The following is a 25,139-nucleotide window of genomic DNA, read 5'->3' as shown; positions in this document are numbered from 1 at the left end:
GAAGTCCCAAACTGCGGACTTGAAATGTCTGGGGGGGCGGAGGAGGCGATACTGGTGGTCATGCTGCTAATGCCAGATGAAGTGGAGGATGTGTGTTGCCGAACTTTACTACGTTGTGCACTTGCACCACCACTAATTGAGGTCGAGGTGGATGGAGGTCCCTTCTGGCGAGAAAGAAATATGGAAGCGGCAGGTGGTGGTGTACTAGTTAACTCCAATGATGGTGTTCCCATTACCTCCTCGTCGACAACATCATCACGCTCAGCAGCTTTTCGGGCTAGGGTCAAAATGTCTGTTTGCTGCATGCCCGCTGAGGCTGGAGTGGCGTGCATGATGATTGTGTCGTCGTCGTCAGAGTCTTCATCAGCATGAGTAGTAGACGCCACTTCTTCTTCAGCACCACACTCCATAAGTACAAGAGTATCGGGGACCTTCATTTTACGCTTAGCTACCTTTGTCAGATCATGGTGTGCCTCACTCTCAGACGGCAGTGGTGGTTCCCAAGTTTGATTCATATCATCAGAAGGAGGTGGGCTTGAAGAAGATGTAGACACCATCCTTGATCTTTTCCTTGCTAGGGATGTGGAAGACAATGAATGATCAGGAGGAGTGGCTTCCTCAAATGATACCTCGGCTTGAATGTCGATTTCCTGATGTGCCCCTACTTCGGGAGGAACAACTATTGTGGGCACTTGTGCCCCTCCATGCACCTCTGCTTCCGCATCTCCTTGCGCTGCCTCTCCTTCCACATGTACTTGGGCTTGTACTTGCACATGTGGTTGTTGTTGCGGCAGTGGTTGTTGAACACTCGTCAGATGAGTTACAACAACCTGTGTTGATTGAGGGACATTGCTGCTACTTTCTTGCGATGAGCCAACATCACTGGTCGATGGTGATTGAACAACTAGACTGGCTGCCTCTGCAGCACTCAAGGGCTTGGACTTAAGTTGGCGTGGTGGTGGTGGCACTGAGCCCAATGGAGCGGGGGTGCTGCTCCCAGCTTGGTCCCCAGCAGATCCCGCTGCTGCAGGCGTACTTTTTTTTTTATTCCCCAAAAATGTGGCGGGCGGCACACCAGTCTCCTTGGTAACTTGCTTCTTCTGCTCCTTACTGGCAACTTTCTTGCTAGAGGTGCTACGGGGAACTTTTTTTGGCGCCATCTTCTTCAGAGGTCAGAACAGCAGGCCGCAGTTGCACGAGTTGCAGAGTTGTCTGTGGCCAGACGTGACGTCGCGTGACGTTATGCTGCACACACACACCGCTGTTGGTCTTCTTCCTGGCACTGGTGGCTCTCTTGAGTCTTGTGCACCTAAAAGCAATGGAAGACAGAGCAACATCAGTTATACACCCCAAAAAGTCGAAAAACACATAAAAATCAGCACAATCCCAAGCCATCCATGCCCTAAATGATGTTTAAATTCAAGACACCCCACAGAAAGACTAGGCCCATGCACCACTCAGTACCCCTGGGCATAAAGGATGAAAGCTAGGCAAAATGGTGCAGGCCTGAGAACACTGCCTGCCTTCAAAATGGCCCCTTGCCCCAGCACATGGCCAGGGCCTGTCTGTACCAGCACTCAAAATGGCCCCCAGCCACATGGCCAGTCCCAAACAGCAGCCAAAAAAATCGAAAAACACACAAAAATCAGCACAATCCCATGCCATCCATGCACTCCATGATGTTTACATTAAAAAGGCCCCACAGAAAGACTCAGTCCATGCACCACTCACCACTAGCCCTGGGCAAAAGGCCCCAACAGCAGCCAAAAAAATCGAAAAACACACAAAAATCAGCACAATCCCATGCCATCCATGCCCTCAATGATGTTTACATTCAAGACACCCCACAGAAAGACTAGGCCCATGCACCACTCACTACCCCCGGGCATAAAGGATGAAAGCTAGGCAAAATGGATGCAGGCCCGAGAACACTGCCTACCTTCAAAATGGCCCCTTGCCCCCAGCACATGGCCAGGTCCAGTATGTACCAGCACTGAAAATGGCCCCCACCCACATGGCCAGTCCCCAACAGCAGCCAAAAAAATCGAAAAACACACAAAATCAGCACAATCCCATGCCATCCATGCCCTCCATGATGTTTACATTAAAGAGACCCCACAGAAAGACTCAGTCCATGCACCACTCACTAGCCCTGGGCAAAAGGCCCCAACAGCAGCCAAAAAATTCGAAAAACACACAAAAATCAGCACAATTCCATGCCATCCATGCCCTCCATGATGTTTACATTAAAGAGACCCCACAGAAAGACTCAGTCCATGCACCACTCACTAGTCACTACCCTTGGGCAAAAGGCCCCAACAACAGCCCAAAAACCGAAAATTCCAAAATTGTAGTTGCAGCAACTGTAATGCCCCAATGAAAGTTACTTGTGAAATTTCTAATCCAAAAGTGATCCAAAGAAAGTCAAAAAGGCCTCAAATCCAATTATCCAGCAGCATCCACAAAAAGTAATCCTTCCAGGTCAAGATCCAAATGAAAGTGACCAGCACATGAAGAAAGCACTGGGAAGAGCCTGCTGGACAGGAACAGGAAGTTGGAGACTGTGTGGCACTTCCTTCCTCCCCCCCCCCCAAAATGGACTCCTTGCAAAAAAAAGTGCAGGCAAATGTCAACCTGCTGAGTTATTCTGATAAAAATCATCATTTTCAGAAGATTTATGCTGCTTGCTGGTGGATTTCTTGTGCAGAATTGCAAAGTTTGTAATTTTGCGAGTGCAAGTTTGTTGCTGCCCGCCGCATCTACGTGTTCGCAATTGCGAACTCCCGTGATACGTGATCACGGCGTACTCGTGTTGACAAACTCTCGCTGTGCAAGGTGGCAAGCCGCGATGACGTAATCGCAGTCGCCAAACTCCCGCGGGATCACGCAGCAAGATCCAAAATGGCGCAGCACTCGCAAAATATCAAGAAAAACAACTCGGCAAATGCTGAATGACAGTAAGTGAACGCCGCGCGCCGCAATATTGTATCACCAAGCAAAAAAATCCGCAGCATGCGAATTTGCAGATTTTCGGCAAATTCGCGAGAGTTCGCGAATTGCGAATTTTACCGAAAATCCACAAAATCCACGAGCGGAATGGATTTTACGCCCATGCTTAGAGGAGATACTCTTCTTGCCACTCTAAATTATTGATTTTGTTAAGAAAATCCTTTGTGTCCTTCATGTATGAGGGTAGTGTCATAACAAAATCCCTAAGAAATGATCAGCATATCGGGATATATTCTCCAGAACACAACCTCTGGAGGAGACAATTGGTCTCCCTGGGGGATTGGTTTTATTCTTGTGCACTTTTGGAAGGAGGTACATCACTGGGAGTATGGGGTGATCTTTCTTTAGGAAACAAAACTCTTCCCACTCGATCAGGCCTTTGTCCCTCTAATCTACTAATTTGCCCCAGATAGTGGTAAGACTATTGTTGTACTACTTGTGTAGCTGAGTTGCCTCATAGCCTCTTCCACATACATTTCTTTGGTGAGAAATAAAAAATTACCCTCTTTATCAGCGGTTCTGATAATCACATCATTATCTTCTGCAAAGTCTTTCATGTCCTTTTTCTGTGAAAAAGTCAAATTGTGTTGAAAACTTCTCATTTTCTTTGCCCAATTAATTTGTCTGAATTTCAGGAGTTCTGACCCTGGCGTTTCCTAAAAGCTGTCATTATTATCAGGGAGCATATTTGTAGGAATGTTGTGCCCGATTCACAGAACTAACTTAAGACAAAATCCTAAACTTACTACCATTTTGGTATTCACAGAAGGCACTTACTCATTTCAGTGTTCACAGAAGTTAGGAGTCTTAACTGTAGGACACCTAAATGCATTCTGTGAATACGGAAAGTCTTAAAGTTAGGATTTTTCTCAATTTAGGAGTAGTAAAGTTAGGACCCCTAACTTTAGAACTCCTAAACTGAGAAAAATCCTAACTTTAAGACTTCGGTATTCACAGAAGGCATTTAGGAGTCCTAAAGTTAGGAGTCCTTACTTTACAACTCCTAAACTGAGAAAAATCCTAACTTTAAGAATTTCGGTATTCACAGAAGGCATTTAGGAGTCCTAAAGTTAGGAATCCTAACTCTACTACTCTAAACTGAGAAAAATCCTAACTTTAAGACTTTCGGTATTCACAGAAGGCATTTAGGAGTCCTAAAGTTAGGACTTCTAACTTCTATGAATACCGAAATGAGTAAGTTCCTTCTGTGAATACCGAAATGAGTAAGTGCCTTCTGTGAATACCAAAATGATAGTAAGTTTAGGATTTTTGTCTTAAGTTAGTTCTGTGAATCGGGCCCCTAGACTTGAGTTTGCACTCTGTTGCAGCTACTTTGTCATATGCAATTTTCATTTTGTCAAGCTTTTGGCAGACATTGGTACTCTGGTCGTCTCCTCCCCCTTCCAAACGTGAAGCGCAACCAAAGTGTCAATATCGCCTATGTTTACCTCACTGCCAGATAACGTGCATTCTGGGATTGTAGACCCCGGTCCTACCTGGTTTCAGTTTATGCCATTTTTAAGGTTTTACCTTACGGCAGAACATGTCATTCCTTACATCCACATAATTCATGGGCTCAGCTCAAAGTTCTGGTTGATAGGTTAATGATGGTTTGGTTTACCATTACCATTACCAAAGTTGTTTCTTGGAGCGTGTTTGTCTGTATCTCATTTGCTCTGTATCGCTCTCTCTTATTTCTCCTCTGTTTGCACCTCTTCCTCGTCTTGACCTGGTTCCCCTTGCCATTCCTTGTCCTCTTCTTGCCGGGATACTCTTTTTGAATTCAGTTTGGGTGTTCCTTGAGTTGTCTGCCGGCCCCTTCTCAGGAGCCGGTACTCGCCCAAAATCGTCATGGGACTTGTGGAAATGATGCCTTCTGAGGTTAAACTTTCCGAGGTCTTTGATGTTACCGAAACATCAATTTTCGTATCACTCAAGCTTGCTATCTCCTCATCTCAGGTTTCCTCTGTGAATGTGGTCGTTGTTGTGGTTCCATTGGTCTCGTACAGGTGGTCATATTTATAACTATAGGTGAGTATCTTTGCGGGCTCGTAATCACCACAGTTGCTGCGCAGTTTTCTTTGTTTCCTTGCTTTTATATCGTTCTCCACCATTCTTAGTCTTTTCTTCATTTCCTCTAAGTATTTGGAGATGGTGTTTTGTTCGGTACTCGCGGTCAGCTCTTTCTTAATCCGATCTATCTCCCTTTTAGGTCTTGCGTACTGATGCAGAGCCAAGCGCTGCTCGCGTAAGCGAGACTTATTGTTGCCGGGTAGGCTTAGCGAAGTGGGACAGGAGAGGTGCACGAGCTTGTAAAACACATTGGAGACAATGGCTGTGACCACGCACTTTTGGAGACATGAACTGTCCGTGTCTCCTCTAGTGCTCCCCCACGCTTTCACTTTCGCGAGTGAGGGCGCCTTTCTTTGTATCAGAAGCGCTATATGCCTTCCAGCACGGTTGCGTCCCCGGACTCAGATAACACCCCCTGACCCCGCCCCCACTACTCAGCAGCAAAAGCCAGAAGCAGCAGTGCCGCCCCCACTACTCGGCAGCAGAAGCCAGAAGCAGCAGTGCCACAGTCAGGTATGAGGCTTGGTGCGAATAAACTTAATTGGTTGATAGCTGAGTTAGAACGAGACATGCTCAGGTTCGACATGCTCAGGTTCGCCATTGCAAATCAACTAGAAAAACTTTTTTTTTGGAAGCAGAAAGAAGGTAGTTGTATTTAAACGCAACACTTTTTGGAAGGACACCGCACTGCACGTTTTAATGACGACACACGTGACTGTGTTGGCCTCCATAGCATTGTTTTTTTTTCAAAAAGTGCAGTTGTTACTTCCTCCTAGTCTCTGGAAGTGTTGTAAATTGACAGCAATGGTTTAGCATTTAGCTGAAGCCATCCTATATTTAGAAGTTATCTTATCCGTTTTGTAAAAGCCATTTTGTATTTCTGGCAGCCAGTTTGTTTGCCATGTGCTCGCCATGTGCTCTGTCCTCCCTCATTGTTAACTGCTCTTGAAATATGCCTAGAGACAAACTATATTCAGCATCTTCCACTTCGCACATGCCCAGAAGGGCCTAGCTAGTAGAATGCACCTGCTTCTCTAGTATAATTGTCAGGCTATTTTTGCTGCTGTATGGAGAAGTAACTCTCCTCCCACTTTGTTGAGCAAGTAGATCTTGTATGCCCATATTAGTCATTTTGCATGCTTACATGAGCCAGGACTGCCCCTTGCATTTATGCTTACTATGTAACCCTAAGCATATTTAAAGCCCCAACTTTCTATACTCCTTAGACTGCCTCATTCAGTTGCTAAGGCTTCTGTGTGACGTAGTCTCACCTCATTTGAGATTAATAAATATGATCTTTTATATTTCAGCTTCTGTGCCAATTTCTTCTTTGTTTGGTTTAAAAGGACTAAGTATCAGTGTGACCCCTGAGAAGGATTTTTGAATACTTCAGAAGTGCTGGTGCTTTAACCATGTCCGCCTTGTGTCGGGCTCCCTGGGTGGGCGCAGCTTCTCTACGTGCCCACTCCTCCATGCACCGCCTCTGTGCACTGTCACTGCCCACATGCAGCATGCTCCTTTCTTCCCCAGGTTCTAAATGTATTTTTCATTTCTGCTGTCCTGCGCCTGACCTATTGTGAATGCACAGCAACATCTAACATTTTTTGTTGCGTACGGGCACCACACGGCAGGCTGACATGATTGGGCCAGGCGGAATGCAATGGGCAACATAACCTGATCGTAACGTTAACTAGCAGTTTACTGCCCAAGCAAGTGGATCCACGCAACACAGCACTTTCAGGATATGCCAGCCTGACTGTGACAGAAGAGTATTTTTTTTATCTGGCCACAGTGCTGAGCTTCACCTGTGCCCTACCTATTGCAGCCGCCATTGGCACCCAATGCTCTAAGATTGGTGCGCTGCTGGTCAACGCCACGGTGGAATTGCTTGAGAAGTTCATCAGTAAGATCCAGTGGGGCCTGGCTGTAATGACGCACAGCCTCCGGGCAGCAGCCAAGGTTAGTACCCTTGCATTTCTGGTGCTTGCTTACAGCAGCTTTAATATCTTAGAGTTTCTTGTTGCTCAAATAGGTGTAAGTTGTATTATTTATATATGTTTCTGTTGTCTATATTGCTTGATTTTGCTCATAGGATAGTGTCACTCAAATCTTTCATGCGTGCCTATTTAAAGTTGGTGCTATATAAAAATGCACACATTCTAATTGCCACAGCTTGAGGGGGAGTGGTTTTGTAAAACGGGACAGTGTACTTCAGCTGTATCCACACATATAAATTACAGGATATTTAATGGAGCACTTATTTAGTGATCTACCTAATCCAGTGAGATATTTCACTGAGCAGTTCAAAGCCGCAGCAGACATCACAAAATACTTCGACTATGTCTGTTGTTGGTGGTTGTTTGAGGTTGCGGACTGGGGAAACAGGGCTGTGTGTTTTTCTCTGCACTGGAAGCCCCTTTATATCTAGTGCTTCACAGAATGTGCATATATGTGTGCATTAATTGCTTATCCTATAAAATACTATTTATGTATGGACGGCATATTTTCAAAAGGGAAATGTTTGTATTATATCTGTTTAAGGTGTTTAAGGTGTTTCCACTACAACATATGTTTTTAAGTTTGAAAAGCAGAAGCATCAATTGCTGTTCAGAGATCGAGCATTTTTGGTATTTACGAGTTTAAGCTATTGATATTGTAAATGCCAATGCGTTTTATTTATGTTTCTTTTTTTAAAACATGGATAAAAGGCATTGTCATTTACAATGCCAAAGTTTAAGCTATTGGCATTGTAAATGACAATGCCATTTATTTATCTGTTTTCAAAACCAACACATGGATGAAGGGTTTGTCATTTACAATGCCAATGGCTCAAACTGTTGCAAATGCGAGACCTATTACATTGCCAATGCTTGTTGATGTTCTCTCTGTCGGACCAACCATATTTAACTAAGATTTCTAGCATTGTTCTTGAGCTGGTGGCTGAATTGGCTGTCCATTCCTCCAACATCTGTGGATCCGGGGAGTCGTATGAGGGCGTGATGTCAATCCTCAAACCCCAATTTTTTGTCAATGTAATCCTGGAGCGATATGGCTTTGCACCATTTTGACATCTCTTGCTTGTGAAGCTTTTCTTATTTCTTTAACGTGTCCACAATAGTTGACTCCTTCCTGCTCACCACCGGTTGGCCGCGGCCCATTCCTGGTACCCGTGCAAATAAAGTTTGTGCTGCTGCCCTTCTCTCTCCTTCATCTTCCATCGTGGTTGCATGAGTTGACAGTACTCAGCTCCTAGAAATTGGAGCGTGGAAAGTGCGTGACCCCTCTGTATTCAATGCAGAGTTCCCCTTGCCGTGTACAATTGTGGTAATTCCTATGGTACTGGGCTCACTTGTGCAACTCTGGGCATTAAGCTTGCTTGATCTCCACAACGGCCCCGCGGCGGGATGCCTGGCTTTCACCTTAGGGATGCCCTGTAGGGGCTATCTCACAGGGAAAAGCCAGGACGGGTTCCCAAGGCAAGCGCTTAGAGACCCCTGCGTGATAAGCGCTATATAAATCCAACATACAATACAATACAATACAATACAATGTGTGGTTCGTGCCACTGCCCTTCTGTTGACCTATGATGCCAGAGTTGCGATAAAACCCACCTCCGGGCATTGTTATTCTTGTCCCCTGTTCTGTGGAAATGTCCACTTGCTCAGACGTTACTTCGTCAGTCCCTCCTGGCTGATTGCCACTTTGAAAAGCATTTACAAAAAGGGGTGGTGAGGGACAGAGTCTCTGAATTAAACAGAATACTCTCACCCAGTCAAGAGATCAGGGCTAGATCCAACACTGTTTTTTAGCTCACTGCACCATCCCAGTTTCAGAACCTGGCTGTATGCAAATTAGTCTGTTCCTGTCCCAGTGCATGATGGGAACAGGGCAAACCAAACTACAAAAGCCAATTCTTACACTGGGAAGGAAACAAGCTACCGGGGACCGGTTTCTGGCATTTCAGCCGTCTTCGGCCCGGCTTGCTTGAATCCTGATGGTGCAATGAGCAAGGGACTCACATCTGAGTATACCCTTCCACGCTTAGGGTGGACAAAAATATTTACAAAAAGGGGTGGTGAGGGACAGAGTCTCTGAATTAAACAGAATACTCTCACCCAGTCAAGAGATCAGGGCTAGATCCAACACTGTTTTTTAGCTCACTGCACCATCCCAGTTTCAGAACCTGGCTGTATGCAAATTAGTCTGTTCCTGTCCCAGTGCATGATGGGAACAGGGCAAACCAAACTACAAAAGCCAATTCTTACACTGGGAAGGAAACAAGCTACCGGGGACCGGTTTCTGGCATTTCAGCCGTCTTCGGCCCGGCTTGCTTGAATCCTGATGGTGCAATGAGCAAGGGACTCACATCTGAGTATACCCTTCCACGCTTAGGGTGGACAAAAATATTTACAAAAAGGGGTGGTGAGGGACAGAGTCTCTGAATTAAACAGAATACTCTCACCCAGTCAAGAGATCAGGGCTAGATCCAACACTGTTTTTTAGCTCACTGCACCATCCCAGTTTCAGAACCTGGCTGTATGCAAATTAGTCTGTTCCTGTCCCAGTGCATGATGGGAACAGGGCAAACCAAACTACAAAAGCCAATTCTTACACTGGGAAGGAAACAAGCTACCGGGGACCGGTTTCTGGCATTTCAGCCGTCTTCGGCCCGGCTTGCTTGAATCCTGATGGTGCAATGAGCAAGGGACTCACATCTGAGTATACCCTTCCACGCTTAGGGTGGACAAAAATATTTACAAAAAGGGGTGGTGAGGGACAGAGTCTCTGAATTAAACAGAATACTCTCACCCAGTCAAGAGATCAGGGCTAGATCCAACACTGTTTTTTAGCTCACTGCACCATCCCAGTTTCAGAACCTGGCTTTATGCAAATTAGTCTGTTCCTGTCCCAGTGCATGATGGGAATAACGGTGATGGATCAAGCCCTGATCTTTGGACTGGGTAAGAGTGGTCTGCTCAAATCAGACACTCTGTTCATCACCACCCCCTTTTGTAAATCGATTTTGGCCACTATAGGTGTGGCAGGGTATACTCAGACATGAGTCCCTTTCTCACTGCTCCATCAGGATTCAAGCAAGCCGGGCCGAAGAGGCTGAAATGCCAGAAACCGGTCCCCGGTAGCTTGTCTCCTTTCTGGTAAAGAATTGGCTTGGTAGTTTAGTCTGCCCTGTTCCCATGATGCACTGGGCCAGGGACAGACTGATTTGCATATAGCCATGTTCTGAGCTGGGATGGGGCAGTGAGATAAATAACGGTGATGGATCAAGCCCTGATCTTTGGACTGGGTAAGAGTGGTCTGCTCAAATCAGACACTCTGTTCATCACCACCCCCTTTTGTAAATCGATTTTGGCCACTATAGGTGTGGCAGGGTATACTCAGACATGAGTCCCTTTCTCACTGCTCCATCAGGATTCAAGCAAGCCGGGCCGAAGAGGCTGAAATGCCAGAAACCGGTCCCCGGTAGCTTGTCTCCTTTCTGGTAAAGAATTGGCTTGGTAGTTTAGTCTGCCCTGTTCCCATGATGCACTGGGCCAGGGACAGACTGATTTGCATATAGCCATGTTCTGAGCTGGGATGGGGCAGTGAGATAAATAACGGTGATGGATCAAGCCCTGATCTTTGGACTGGGTAAGAGTGGTCTGCTCAAATCAGACACTCTGTTCATCACCACCCCCTTTTGTAAATCGATTTTGGCCACTATAGGTGTGGCAGGGTATACTCAGACATCAGTCCCTTTCTCACTGCTCCATCAGGATTCAAGCAAGCCGGGCCGAAGAGGCTGAAATGCCAGAAACCGGTCCCCGGTAGCTTGTCTCCTTTCTGGTAAAGAATTGGCTTGGTAGTTTAGTCTGCCCTGTTCCCATGATGCACTGGGCCAGGGACAGACTGATTTGCATATAGCCATGTTCTGAGCTGGGATGGGGCAGTGAGATAAATAACGGTGATGGATCAAGCCCTGATCTTTGGACTGGGTAAGAGTGGTCTGCTCAAATCAGACACTCTGTTCATCACCACCCCCTTTTGTAAATCGATTTTGGCCACTATAGGTGTGGCAGGGTATACTCAGACATGAGTCCCTTTCTCACTGCTCCATCAGGATTCAAGCAAGCCGGGCCGAAGAGGCTGAAATGCCAGAAACCGGTCCCCGGTAGCTTGTCTCCTTTCTGGTAAAGAATTGGCTTGGTAGTTTAGTCTGCCCTGTTCCCATGATGCACTGGGCCAGGGACAGACTGATTTGCATATAGCCATGTTCTGAGCTGGGATGGGGCAGTGAGATAAATAACGGTGATGGATCAAGCCCTGATCTTTGGACTGGGTAAGAGTGGTCTGCTCAAATCAGACACTCTGTTCATCACCACCCCCTTTTGTAAATCGATTTTGGCCACTATAGGTGTGGCAGGGTATACTCAGACATGAGTCCCTTTCTCACTGCTCCATCAGGATTCAAGCAAGCCGGGCCGAAGAGGCTGAAATGCCAGAAACCGGTCCCCGGTAGCTTGTCTCCTTTCTGGTAAAGAATTGGCTTGGTAGTTTAGTCTGCCCTGTTCCCATGATGCACTGGGCCAGGGACAGACTGATTTGCATATAGCCATGTTCTGAGCTGGGATGGGGCAGTGAGATAAATAACGGTGATGGATCAAGCCCTGATCTTTGGACTGGGTAAGAGTGGTCTGCTCAAATCAGACACTCTGTTCATCACCACCCCCTTTTGTAAATCGATTTTGGCCACTATAGGTGTGGCAGGGTATACTCAGACATGAGTCCCTTTCTCACTGCTCCATCAGGATTCAAGCAAGCCGGGCCGAAGAGGCTGAAATGCCAGAAACCGGTCCCCGGTAGCTTGTCTCCTTTCTGGTAAAGAATTGGCTTGGTAGTTTAGTCTGCCCTGTTCCCATGATGCACTGGGCCAGGGACAGACTGATTTGCATATAGCCATGTTCTGAGCTGGGATGGGGCAGTGAGATAAATAACGGTGATGGATCAAGCCCTGATCTTTGGACTGGGTAAGAGTGGTCTGCTCAAATCAGACACTCTGTTCATCACCACCCCCTTTTGTAAATCGATTTTGGCCACTATAGGTGTGGCAGGGTATACTCAGACATGAGTCCCTTTCTCACTGCTCCATCAGGATTCAAGCAAGCCGGGCCGAAGAGGCTGAAATGCCAGAAACCGGTCCCCGGTAGCTTGTCTCCTTTCTGGTAAAGAATTGGCTTGGTAGTTTAGTCTGCCCTGTTCCCATGATGCACTGGGCCAGGGACAGACTGATTTGCATATAGCCATGTTCTGAGCTGGGATGGGGCAGTGAGATAAATAACGGTGATGGATCAAGCCCTGATCTTTGGACTGGGTAAGAGTGGTCTGCTCAAATCAGACACTCTGTTCATCACCACCCCCTTTTGTAAATCGATTTTGGCCACTATAGGTGTGGCAGGGTATACTCAGACATGAGTCCCTTTCTCACTGCTCCATCAGGATTCAAGCAAGCCGGGCCGAAGAGGCTGAAATGCCAGAAACCGGTCCCCGGTAGCTTGTCTCCTTTCTGGTAAAGAATTGGCTTGGTAGTTTAGTCTGCCCTGTTCCCATGATGCACTGGGCCAGGGACAGACTGATTTGCATATAGCCATGTTCTGAGCTGGGATGGGGCAGTGAGATAAATAACGGTGATGGATCAAGCCCTGATCTTTGGACTGGGTAAGAGTGGTCTGCTCAAATCAGACACTCTGTTCATCACCACCCCCTTTTGTAAATCGATTTTGGCCACTATAGGTGTGGCAGGGTATACTCAGACATGAGTCCCTTTCTCACTGCTCCATCAGGATTCAAGCAAGCCGGGCCGAAGAGGCTGAAATGCCAGAAACCGGTCCCCGGTAGCTTGTCTCCTTTCTGGTAAAGAATTGGCTTGGTAGTTTAGTCTGCCCTGTTCCCATGATGCACTGGGCCAGGGACAGACTGATTTGCATATAGCCATGTTCTGAGCTGGGATGGGGCAGTGAGATAAATAACGGTGATGGATCAAGCCCTGATCTTTGGACTGGGTAAGAGTGGTCTGCTCAAATCAGACACTCTGTTCATCACCACCCCCTTTTGTAAATCGATTTTGGCCACTATAGGTGTGGCAGGGTATACTCAGACATGAGTCCCTTTCTCACTGCTCCATCAGGATTCAAGCAAGCCGGGCCGAAGAGGCTGAAATGCCAGAAACCGGTCCCCGGTAGCTTGTCTCCTTTCTGGTAAAGAATTGGCTTGGTAGTTTAGTCTGCCCTGTTCCCATGATGCACTGGGCCAGGGACAGACTGATTTGCATATAGCCATGTTCTGAGCTGGGATGGGGCAGTGAGATAAATAACGGTGATGGATCAAGCCCTGATCTTTGGACTGGGTAAGAGTGGTCTGCTCAAATCAGACACTCTGTTCATCACCACCCCCTTTTGTAAATCGACTTTGAAAAGCAGCCTGCCTCAGCACACAGTGCTTGCTAGGCCCGTTTGTTCTTGTACATGCTCACAGTGAGTGCTGCAGCCCCCCGTGTTCAGATGCTATAAACAGTACAAACCCTAGCTGTCTGTTTGTTATTCAATTTACCTCCCCATTCTTCCATTCACAGGCAGCCTTAAAACCTCCAAAGTTTGCCTATTCAAAAGGCCATTGTTTTCAAATCCTTATGCGTTGCACACCGTGCACTTTTAAAAATAGTTGTTGTATATTTTAGAGACATGTTTCAACCATACTGGACCTTAACCACCATTTGTTCCTCCACTGCAAACTTGATTAGAGGCCCATGCATCTTTCATAACCACAGTGGGGGCAGGTCATTTTCCTTTTTCTTAGGCCATCTTTGGCACAGCTTCACTCATCCACCTGAATTTCTGTAAACAATACAATACCTGGCTATTTGCTTGATTTGCCACTTCCATGCATGACCTGACTTATGTTACCTATTTACGTATGCCATGACGTTCATTCGTGTAACCACTGTGTTATATAGATACCCTTTCATTTATTCATTCATTCACTGCTCCTATTTTACAGTCCTAATATGTGTAATTTCAAGAACCTTTAAAACGGAAACAATTCAGATATTTCCAAAGGAATCACCCTATTGATTTGCACCACAGCCTCCAGGAGGTGGTGGAATGATGCAACTGGTGCTTGATCAGGTTTGGGAACAATTGTGCTGCCCTTCAACCTGAGAGTTTTACATCTGAACGGAAAGGGAACTTCAGTTTTATAGCAGAGCTTTAAGAAATGATAAGAACTATCTGATGACTTTTAAAGAACTGGTTGAAATGAATAAATCACACAGTAATCAAAGGGCTTTAAAGAGATGAATAGTTTAAAATATATATATTTTACAGGAGAAAAACATATATTTCATCATAATGCAAACATTGCTAACAACTGAAAAAAGTGCCATTCAAGAACTTAAAAATGCTAGCAGTTCCACGGTGTAATAAGATTTGAATGAATTATTCCCTAGAGTGGTTGTGTAGTACATAGGAGTTCAGAAGACATTGTGATGAAAGGGTTAATTAGCTCAGGTAGTGTTGGTGAGAGAAAAATCATGCAAAAGCCCAAGTACTACAGCAAGATGTTGTACCCCTTATTCGATTTACAGTAACTTTGGTCCATGGATATATTTAGCTGAATAGTCAAAGCTACTTGCCCTGCCAAAGTTGTAAATTGTATAATGACATGGTCTGCTGATAGGGGGAGGCAGACAGCGTAAGTCACGTTGACTAGAACCAATCAGAACAAGCTAAGATTAGACTAAAGAAACTGGGAGGATCCTTGGTCAGAGGTTCTCCTGCTGTACAGAGAAGCAGCTGGCACTTGAAGGAGTGCGGGCTAGTGGAAGCCAACAGGGGTGCTGAACATTCTGAGAAGTTCACAGACGGAGTTGAACAGATCCTCTGCGACACCCCAGGGTGTGTTTGGAGCAGGCTTTCCGGTGCTGCTGGAAAAGCAGATGATCAGGGATGTATGGCATGTTCTCCCGCTTTATCTTGATTAGCAGGAATGTTATGTTTGTGATTTACTGTACTGTAAATACTGTGATCCAATATTGGCAAAATATGTGACCTACTTGTTACTGTTCTCATTAAAGTCATACTGTATCAGTTCAGTGAGTCCCTCCTTACTATGTGTCCTTATTGATTTGTATCTGATAAAAATAGCTTTAGGTGGCAGCTGGCAACCAGTGCAACACAAGTGATGTCTGAAGTGGGACACTAATCAATAATGTCCCTGCTAAATGCAAAGAGATAAAGTAGATAGTGCAGAAAGAAGCCGGGTCCAGATCCTTTCCCTTGTGCATGTCGACAGACCCATTGTATGGAGTAGGAGGAATCCTGAAAAAGATGGGGGTAGTTATATGGGAAGAGTTAGGTGAAAAAGTGACAACTCTCCTATTAGAAAATGCATTGGCAGTAATAAAACTGAAAGGGGTGAAGCTGGAACAGAAAGCAGTTGGGCAAGTGGGGTGGCTTTTCCTGTCTATGAGAGAGGCTGTGGAAAGTGCAGTGACCAGAGGCGAAGAGATGGAGGCGAGATGCACTGCCTTAACAGTACGGATAGCTCAAAAGGAAGGGAAGTGCAAGCTTAGGGCACCATCAGATGTACAACTGAGGCCATTGGGGAAAAAATGATTGGGATCCCAGTACATGGAATGGGTGGGTCATTCTCTGACAGTTATAAGTGTGATTGGGATGAGGGTAAGAGGGAAGAGACAGTAGAGGCTTGCCCTCTTCTTAAAAACAAGGCAAAAGGTGCAGATGAAAGACAAGTGCAGAAAAGTAAGGGATTGTAGTAAGAGTGAGTTGTTGAAACTAACATGTATGTTCCTGCAAAAGGATGATGAGCCCTTGTTTAAATGGCTAGTACGATTATGGGATGCCGGGGGCTGAGAGAACATTTTTATCACCTGAAGAACTGTTAAAAATGGGATCAGTTACAACACATGCCATGTTGAGGCAACAGTTGCGAGGTGTGCAGGGGGAACAAGCCTTTTTCATAATGGGATGCTTAATGGAGGAATTGAGGCAGGTGTACCCAAGTGCCATGGATGTTGAAGAGAATTGGGGGCCTTGGCACACCATTGAACAAGCAAATTAACATTTAATAGAAATGGGAATGAAGACGGCAAATTATTCTAAACAATTTAAAGGGCCAGATATGGAGCCAATGACTGCTGGGATATGTGCACAACTGATTATGAATTCCCCCACACATATGAAAGTAGCTTTGCTAACCCTTCTAGTGCTAACGCAGGTGCAGGCTGTAGGAGTAGTGGTGCGATTGATGACACAGGTAGGTGGGTTGTACAGACAGAAACCAAGCAGAGTGGTGGAGCATGACAGTAAAGAGAAAGGGGGAGCCGACCATAAGACTAACCCAGCGAACGATGTGGGTAGATCTGCTGGAAGCCAGGGTGAAGAAGGAGGAAATAGATCGGAAACTGACTAGCTTTCTGTTTTAGTAAATGGAGAGCACTAAAGTGTAGACAAAATAATAATAATATACCCATTAAGGAACTGTTAGATCTGGCACTATTGGCGTGGGTCTCCCTTATATTTTTGCCTCTACCTCCTGTGTTTTGCTGTGTGTTGGACTCCCTTTTTGCTGTTCTAAATGCTTTGCGCACTTTGCCACTGCTGTTCAGTGCCAAAGCGCAAGTGCTCCCCTTGTAAGGTAGGGGTGACCCTTGACCCTAATGCCTACCCTTGACCCCACCGGCAACCCTTGACCCTACCAGGTAGGTCGCTCCCCCTCCGCACAGCACTGCCTGTGTCTCCCTGCCCCAGCTGCCAGTGCCGCTGCTGAGGAAGAGGAAGTTCGAGGCCCTCCACCACCCTCAGGCTGCCACCTGCGCCTCATCCCTGGTGGCCAGTGGTAGGTCGTAAATAGGTTTGTTCTTCCTCCGCTTTATTGCTTTTATTGTAATGCCTGTATTTTCATTGTTGTGTCTGTGACTGCTGTTGTCTGTCTCCCCCCACTGCCTGTATGTGGTCCATGCCCCTTTGTTTTCCCTCTGTTCCCCTCGCTGTCCCCGTGCTCGCTTCCCGGTTTTCCCTTCTGTTCCACTCGCTGCCCCCGTGCCTCTCTACCCATTCTGCCCTCTGTTCCACTCGTTTTTTGTGCCTCTCTGCCCTCTGTTCCACTCGTTTTCACCCTCTTTTTTTTGTACCTTTCTGCCCTCTGTTCCACTCGCTTTTTTTTGTGCCTTTCTGCCCTCTGTTGCACTCGGTATTCCCTCGTTTTTTGTGCCTTTCTGCCCTTTGTTCCATTCTTTTTTTTGTGTCCTTCTGCCCTCCGTGCTACCTGTTTTTCCCTCTTTTTTTGTGCATTTCTGCACTCTGTTCCACTCGTTTTACCCTCGTTATATGTGCCTTTCTGCCCTCTGCTCCACTCTTTTTTCTCTCATTTTTTGTGCCTTTCTGCCCTCTGTTCCACTCGTTTTTCCCTCGTTTTTTGTGCCCTTCTGCCCTCTGTGCCACTAGTTTTTCCCTCGTTTCTTGTGCCCTTCTGCCCTCTGTGCCACTAGTTTTTACCTCGTTTTTGTGCCCCTTTGCCTTCTGTGCCACGCGTTTTACCCTCGATTTTTGTGCCCCTTTTTCCTCCTGTTACCTTCACTGTCCCTCACCACCCTCGCCGCTGCGTCCCCTGCGGCCCTCCCCCCCTGACTGCTCACTGCCCATTCGCTGCCCCCGCCTCCCAGCTGCTCCTCCCTCCGACCTCCCCATATATGCCAGCCGCTGTGCGGCTGCGCCACTGGCACGCAGAAGGCGCGCCAAAGGCGAGCCCGTCTGGGGCCATCCGCGCCTGGACCGCACCCAGCGCCAGAACCCCTGGCCCCCACACCCACCACGATGACCGCCGCTACTTCAACACCAGCACTCTGCACGCTCTCAACCCCTGACGGAGCCACACCTGCTTCAAGGCCACCCCTAAACGCACACACGCCCCCTTCACCTGCTGGAACTGCAGCTACACCAGCATCAGAGCCGACGAACCACCCTCCAAGAAAGACCCCAACCACCTCCGATGCATACTACTGAACCTCCCAGATGGCTACAAGATCACCCGCAGAGACCGCACCAACGGAGTCGGAAGAAGAATCACCATCGCCCACAAGAACAGAATCCGGGTCTCAACTAGCACCGACGACGCGCTCAGCACCACAGAACACATGCATTTCCAGATCCACACAGACCCTAATTCCACCCTCAGAGACACCCTCGTCTACCGACTCCTCGGACTCCGTCCCCAGTTCAGCGACTCCATCGCTGACTTGATCAGCACGCACGCGCTGACCTCCACCGATGACATCCTTCTCGGGGACCTGAACTTTCACCTTGAGAACAACAACGACAACAACTCCACAACCCTGATCGATAACCTCGCCAACTGGGACTGAAGCAACTCATCACAGCGCCCACCCACTCCGCCGGCCACACGCTCGACCAAGTCTTCTCCTCGAGCCCGTACGTCTCCATCAGCCACACCACCGAACTCTTCTGGACCGACCACCACTGCATACACTTAGCCCTCCAGAAACTCACCACACACCACCGCACCCAACAGATCCCCTGCCGCTGCTGAAGCAAAATCACCGAGGACCAACTACACGCAAACCTCGCTCTCAGCCCGCTCACCGAACCCTCCAACACAGACGACTCTGCCCACAGCGTCAGACGCTGTATCGAGGACTGCAACAACATCCTCGCCCCACTGAAGAAACCCCCCCTTCAGAGACACCAGCAAGAGGGCCAGCTGGTTCACCCCAGAACTCCTAGCTTCCAAGCAAGCCTGCCGGACACTAGAGAAGAAATGGCACGGTGAATAAACTCCGGACAGCACCGCAGCACACAAGGACACCATCCGCAACCACCACCACCTCATCAGAGCGGCCAAGAGGACCTCTATCAAAGACCGCCTAGACAACAAAGCACACAATAGCAAGGAGCTCTTTAACATCGTGAGGGAACTCTCCAACCCCAGCTCCAACACCAGACAGCCCCAACAGACAGCAACACAACAGACCCTCCGTACACCATCAACCACGACCCCCTGCTAGCCTGGGCCAGCGTGAGCATCGATGACACCATAAAGACCATGCGCTCAATCCACTCCGGCTCTCCGTCGGACCCCTTCGCGCACCACGTCTTCAACAGATCAAGCAGTACCATCGCACCCCACCTGCGCAATGTCATCAATCTCTCCCTTGAGACCGCGACCTTCCCAGAGATCTGGAAACAGAGCGAGATCAATGCCCTAGTTAAAAAACCTAAGACAGACCCAAGAGTCCTGAAGAACGTCCGGCCCATCTCTCTGCTCCCCTTCCCAGACAAGGTCATTGAGAAAACCATCAACATACAGCTAACCCGATACCTTGAAGAAAACAGAATCCTGGGTCCTTCCCAGTCAGGGTTCTGCAGCAACCACAGCACAGAGACTGCCCTCATCGCCGCCGCTGACGACATCAGGACCCTGCTGGACAACAGCGAGACCGCAGCACTTATCTTACTAGATCTCTCTGCCGCCTTCGAAAACCTCTGCCACCGCACACTATGTGCACGCCTCCACACCGCAGGGATCCGAGACAAGGCTCTGGATTCGACCACCTCCTTCCTCTCTGGCAGAACCCAGAGCGTCTGCCTCCCCCCATTCCGTGCCAAAGCCTCCGGTATCATCTGCAGCGTACCCCAGGGATACTCCCTCAACCAACGCTGTTGAACATTTACATGGTCCGCTCGCACACGTAGCCCGATAGCACGACCTCAGCATAATCTCCTACGCCGACGACACTCAGCTGATCCTCTCCCTTACCAAGGACCCCATCACAGCCAAAGCCAATCTCCATGAAGGAATGAAGGCCGTCGCCGCCTGGATGATGACCAGCCGTCTGAAGCTGAACTCGGACAAGACGGAGGTCCTCATCCTCGGCTCCAAACCTTCAGCCTGGAACGACTCTTGGTGGCCGATGGCACTGGGGGCAGCCTGACACCCACCGACCACGCAAGCAATCTGGGAATCATCCTCAACTCAACGCTCTCAATGACCAAGCAAATCAACACCGTCTCCTCCTCCTGCTTCAACACCCTCCGCCTGCTCTGCAAGATCTACAGATGGATCCCGACAGATACAAGAAAGACAGTCACCCAGGCCCTCGTCAGCATCAGACTCGACTACAGAAACGCCCTCTACGCGAGAGCCCCGACCAAGCTCATCAAACGACTACAACGCATATAAAACACCTTGGCACGACTGATCCTCGACATACCAAGCCATGGCCGCGTCACCCCCCACCTGAGAGACCTGCACTGGCTCCCAGTCAACAAGAGGATATCCTTCAAGCTCCTCACCCACTCACACAAGGCACTCCACAAGACTGGCCCAGCCTACCTCAACAGACTGCTCTCCTTCTACATCCCCAACCGCCAGCTCCGCTCCGCCGACCTCTCACTTGCCACTGACCCGCACATCCGAAGAGCAACCACCGGTGGCAGATCCTTCTCCCACCTCGCTGCCAAGATATGGAACACCCTCCCACTGAGCATACGACAGACCCAAGACCTGCTGACCTTTAGGAGGATACTCAAGACCTGGCTGTTCGATCAGTAGCAGCTCTCCCCCCAGCGTCTTGAGACCCTCGCGGGTATGTAGTGCGCTTTACAAATGATTGATTTATTGATTGATTGTAAAGTATTGTTATGGATTAGTGATTCCATGATTGGCCTAATTGATTTACTTTTCAGACCCTAGTACAGTGCACTGTGTGTATCCAGAGCCTGTAAATCAAAAGCTGCTGGTGTGCCTGCAGCACTGATTGCGCCACCCACAGAAGCAGCTTGTAAAATGTGACTCCGGACTGCCATTGCAGAGCCTGTGTGCAGTCTGGGACTGCCATGTGGACTTGGCCAGTACACACACTTGCCAGTCCCTAAACTATCCCTTTTCTACATATTAGTCACCCCTAAGGTAGGCCAAAGGTACCCCTGTGGACACGGTGCATTGAATGTGAAAGGTAGGACATGCCCTGATGTGTGTGACATGTCCTGATAGTGAAAGACTGCCAATTTCGTTTTTTCACTATTGCAAGGCTATCTATTCCAATAGGCCAGAATAGAGATTTTGTTTATAACATCTGATAAACATAACTGACCCTGGGAACAAGATAGGAAAATAATGTTCAGTATTCCTTAACTCAGAATGTTAAGATGCATGTTTTAGTGAGGGTAATTTTTACATTCTGTGTTAGGAAGTAGGCATTTTCTTGCCTAACCATCCAGTGTGCCTCTGCTAGGTTTGTGTATTGCATGTCTGGCTTTTGGATGACAGGTGCTGGAGAAGGGCAGCGGCTCCAGAAGTCTGATGAGCTAGGGTTGGGCTGACTAGGCCTGGTCTGCATTTGGAGTAGTGAGAGGAGTATCACCTTCGCCTAAAAAGGGCTGTGCCTGCCTTCCACAATGACGGCTCTGCCCCATCCCCCCGCCCCCCCCCCCCCCCCCCCCTCGGTGTGTCTAGAGCCAGGACTCACACTGACAAAGGATGGTTGTTGTGCACTTGCAAAGTGCCCCACAGAACTGGTTTTGGCTGGGTACAGATATTCTCTGCCTTCAGAGAGCAAAGGATTTTTAGGTGTAAAAACAGGAGCCAAGACCTCTGACCTTTTGATCACTTCTGGGAAATCAAGAGGAACCTTTGCCAAGGAGAAGAGCCGAATAAGTTGATGAGGAATACTGCCCCTGTGCTGGTTGCTATCTTGGGTTGGCCTGCAGTGGCTACTGCTGCCAAAGAAAGTAGGAAAAGGACTTTGCTGTTTACTTAGTCACCTGCTTAAAGAAAAGATCTCCAAAGTCTCAGGGCCACAAAGACTTCACCACCAGCTCCACTGAATTTCCTTGCTGGGAATTCCAACCTGCAAAGAGGTGCCTGCTGCTGTATAGGTCCTCTAGAGACTGTTTATCGCTTGGAGCTGGAAAATCGATGAAACGTCGGAGAAGACTTTTGCATCCAGACCTGTTTCCGGCGCCTGCCACGTCTCGAGAATTCGCCACACAATACATTGGTGCAACGATCTCCGCAGTCCAAGATCCCCGCACCGAACCCCACACAAGCCTGCTGTGCGGCTGCATGAAGCCACACATCATACCAGATCGACGCATCGCATTGAGGCGCCAAGACTGCCGCATCGTTGGGGGACGCAGTAAGAAACAGACGTATCAACCCCCCACACAGTAAGAAAACATTGCATCACCTTCTCTCCAGTAAGGAACCGACGCTTCACCTCCCTTCCCCTGCATGTAAGGAACCGACGCATCACCTTCCCTGCGGCCATTTTGTTTGTTTTGCTTGATGCAAAAATAGTGCTAGGAGCTCTAAGCTCTTACAATATTGAGGCCATTAGGAGCAACTGATTAGCCACAGAACACAGTACAGGTGAAGTGATTAAGGTTAAATATCAGTGGACCCCCCTTCCTTCAATTGTGGAAGGTCTTGTGGGGATTGTACCAATACTGACAATGGCACAATTTTACATGTGAGCAATGTGGAGAATCAATAATTTGCAGAATTCAAAGCTGAGTGGGGACAGGAACAAAGGGGGCGGGGTGCTGGAGGCAGCAGTTACAGCTACCTGACAATGTATGTGTTAACCCAGTACAATTTCATTCTGAAGGAAAAATCTGTTATGCCCACTTTAAGCTGGCAAAGAGAAACCATCCTCCTGAGGTATGGTGCAGCTTTATATCGCTTCCGATAAGAAATAGATGGTGATTGCTGCACACTGAAACATTATGGATTGAACAAAACAGCCCCACTGTAGATCCTATGATGTGTTCAGAATGATAAAAGGGATGGGTATGTACTCACACAGGGAGAGCATTAAACCCATGCCTTCATGTTATACCAGGAGACAGTGAGCGATTACCCTAGGCCATTAATGATACTGACCTACATCAAGTAGGGGCATATGCCACTTGCCCTGTCACCAATACTCCATTATTTATCAATGGAATAAGACAAGTCACAGGAGATCAAGTAATCTGTATCCCTAATGTAACTTGTATAGTTGATAAAAGTACCCATTTATTGTACGTTCCCACCACATTCATGGCATCCGAACTGGGTGTGCAGATTCAGGTGTTGTTTGAATGGCAAGCCCCATTTGCAGCTAAGTTACCAATATTAGCAATTTTTAGTATGCAGTGATTGATTTAGCTAATTCTGATGAAACTGCAAAATATGCCAAAGGCAAAGGCATGACTATAGATGCTAAGCAATTATTCCGCACAGCTACACATATTGAATGGTTAACAGAACACCACTGGTATGACCTATTCATTGGCTGCGTGCCAGGATTTACACAAATACTTAACCTGTTATTACAATCCCTACTTTGGTAATTGATTTCTTACACTGTTTTAACTATAATAATATATAAAGCTGTATGTACTCACTAAACAGCTTTATGTCAATGTAGAAATACTTAATGTAGTGTTTACCAGGCTCCATAGTGGCAGTCACATGCTGTTAAAATGTATGCATGTGGAAGTCTGATATATGATGAAAAGTGCACACAACCTGGTCTTTGCAAGCATTCATACTCATCAAAAAGGAGTGGAGTGTATAGTATATATGAGTTAGTCACTCGTGGGTTAACTATTAACGTAACAAAGACTTACTCCATGAGATCTGGCCCTTTAAGGAAAATCCCCAAGTCAATTTTCCACGATGATCTTAAGAAATCAAAGAAACTCTGTCGCTCCCTCGAGAAGGCCTGGAAAAAAGACCCAAACACCAGAACCAGGGACGCCTTCAAAAACGCCACCCGCATACACCACCAACTTATCCGATCTGCCAAGAAAGCCGCATTCAAAGACCGACTAGACAACAACGCCCACAACAGCAAGGAATTATTCAACATCGTCAAAGAATTTACCAACCCCTCAGCCAACTCCAACGACATCACCCCCTCTCAAGCCCTCTGCGACTCCCTAGCTTCGTTCTTCCACAACAAAATCGCAGACATCCACAACAGCTTCGACAACCGACCCGGAGACCAACCCACCCAACCTTCTGCAGGACCCTCACCCCCCTCGAACATCCTTAATGACTGGAACCCAATCTCCACCGAGGACACCATCCGACTGATGAACTCCATCCATTCAGGATCCCCCTCAGACCCTTGCCCTCACCACACCTTCAACAAAGCAGACTCCATCATAGCACCATACCTCCGAGACGTCATCAACTGCTCCCTCAAATCCGGCACCTTCCCAGAAAGCTGGAAACACGCCGAACTCAGCGCCCTTCTGAAAAAACCCACAGCTGACCCCACCGAACTCAAAAACTACCGCCCCATCTCGCTCCTCCCATTCCCGGCCAAAGTCATCGAGAAAGCTGTCAACAACCAGCTCGCCGCCTTCCTCGAAACCAACAAATCCCTCGACTCCTCACAGTCCGGCTTCCGAGCCAAACACAGTACTGAGACCGCACTCATCGCAGCAACAGACGACATTCGAACTCTACTGGACAATGGAGACACAGTCGCCCTCATCCTCCTCGACCTCTCCGCAGCCTTCGACACAGTCTGCCATAGCACCCTTCTACAGCGCCTCAGAAACATCGGAATCCAAGGAATAGCACTGGAATGGATCACCTCGTTCCTCACCGGAAGAACCCAGAGAGTCCGCCTCCCACCATTCCACTCAGAGGCCACTGAAGTCGTCTGCGGCGTACCACAAGGGTCCTCACTCAGTCCCACCCTCTTCAACGTATACATGAGCCCCCTCGCGGCCATCGCACGCCAACACAACCTCAACATCATCTCCTACGCTGATGACACTCAACTGATCCTATCACTCACCAAAGACCCTAACACCGCCAAAACCAACCTACATGAAGGAATGAAAGATGTAGCCGAGTGGATGAAGCACAGCCGTCTGAAACTTAACTCAGACAAAACAGAAGTCCTTATCTTAGGTACCTCCTCCTCCGCCTGGGATGACTCTTGGTGGCCAGAGGCCCTTGGAAAA

This window comes from Lissotriton vulgaris, chromosome 7 (genome assembly GCF_964263255.1).
Source record: "Lissotriton vulgaris chromosome 7, aLisVul1.2, whole genome shotgun sequence".
Lineage (NCBI taxonomy): Eukaryota > Metazoa > Chordata > Amphibia > Caudata > Salamandridae > Lissotriton > Lissotriton vulgaris.
This window is presented reverse-complemented; position numbering follows the sequence as displayed.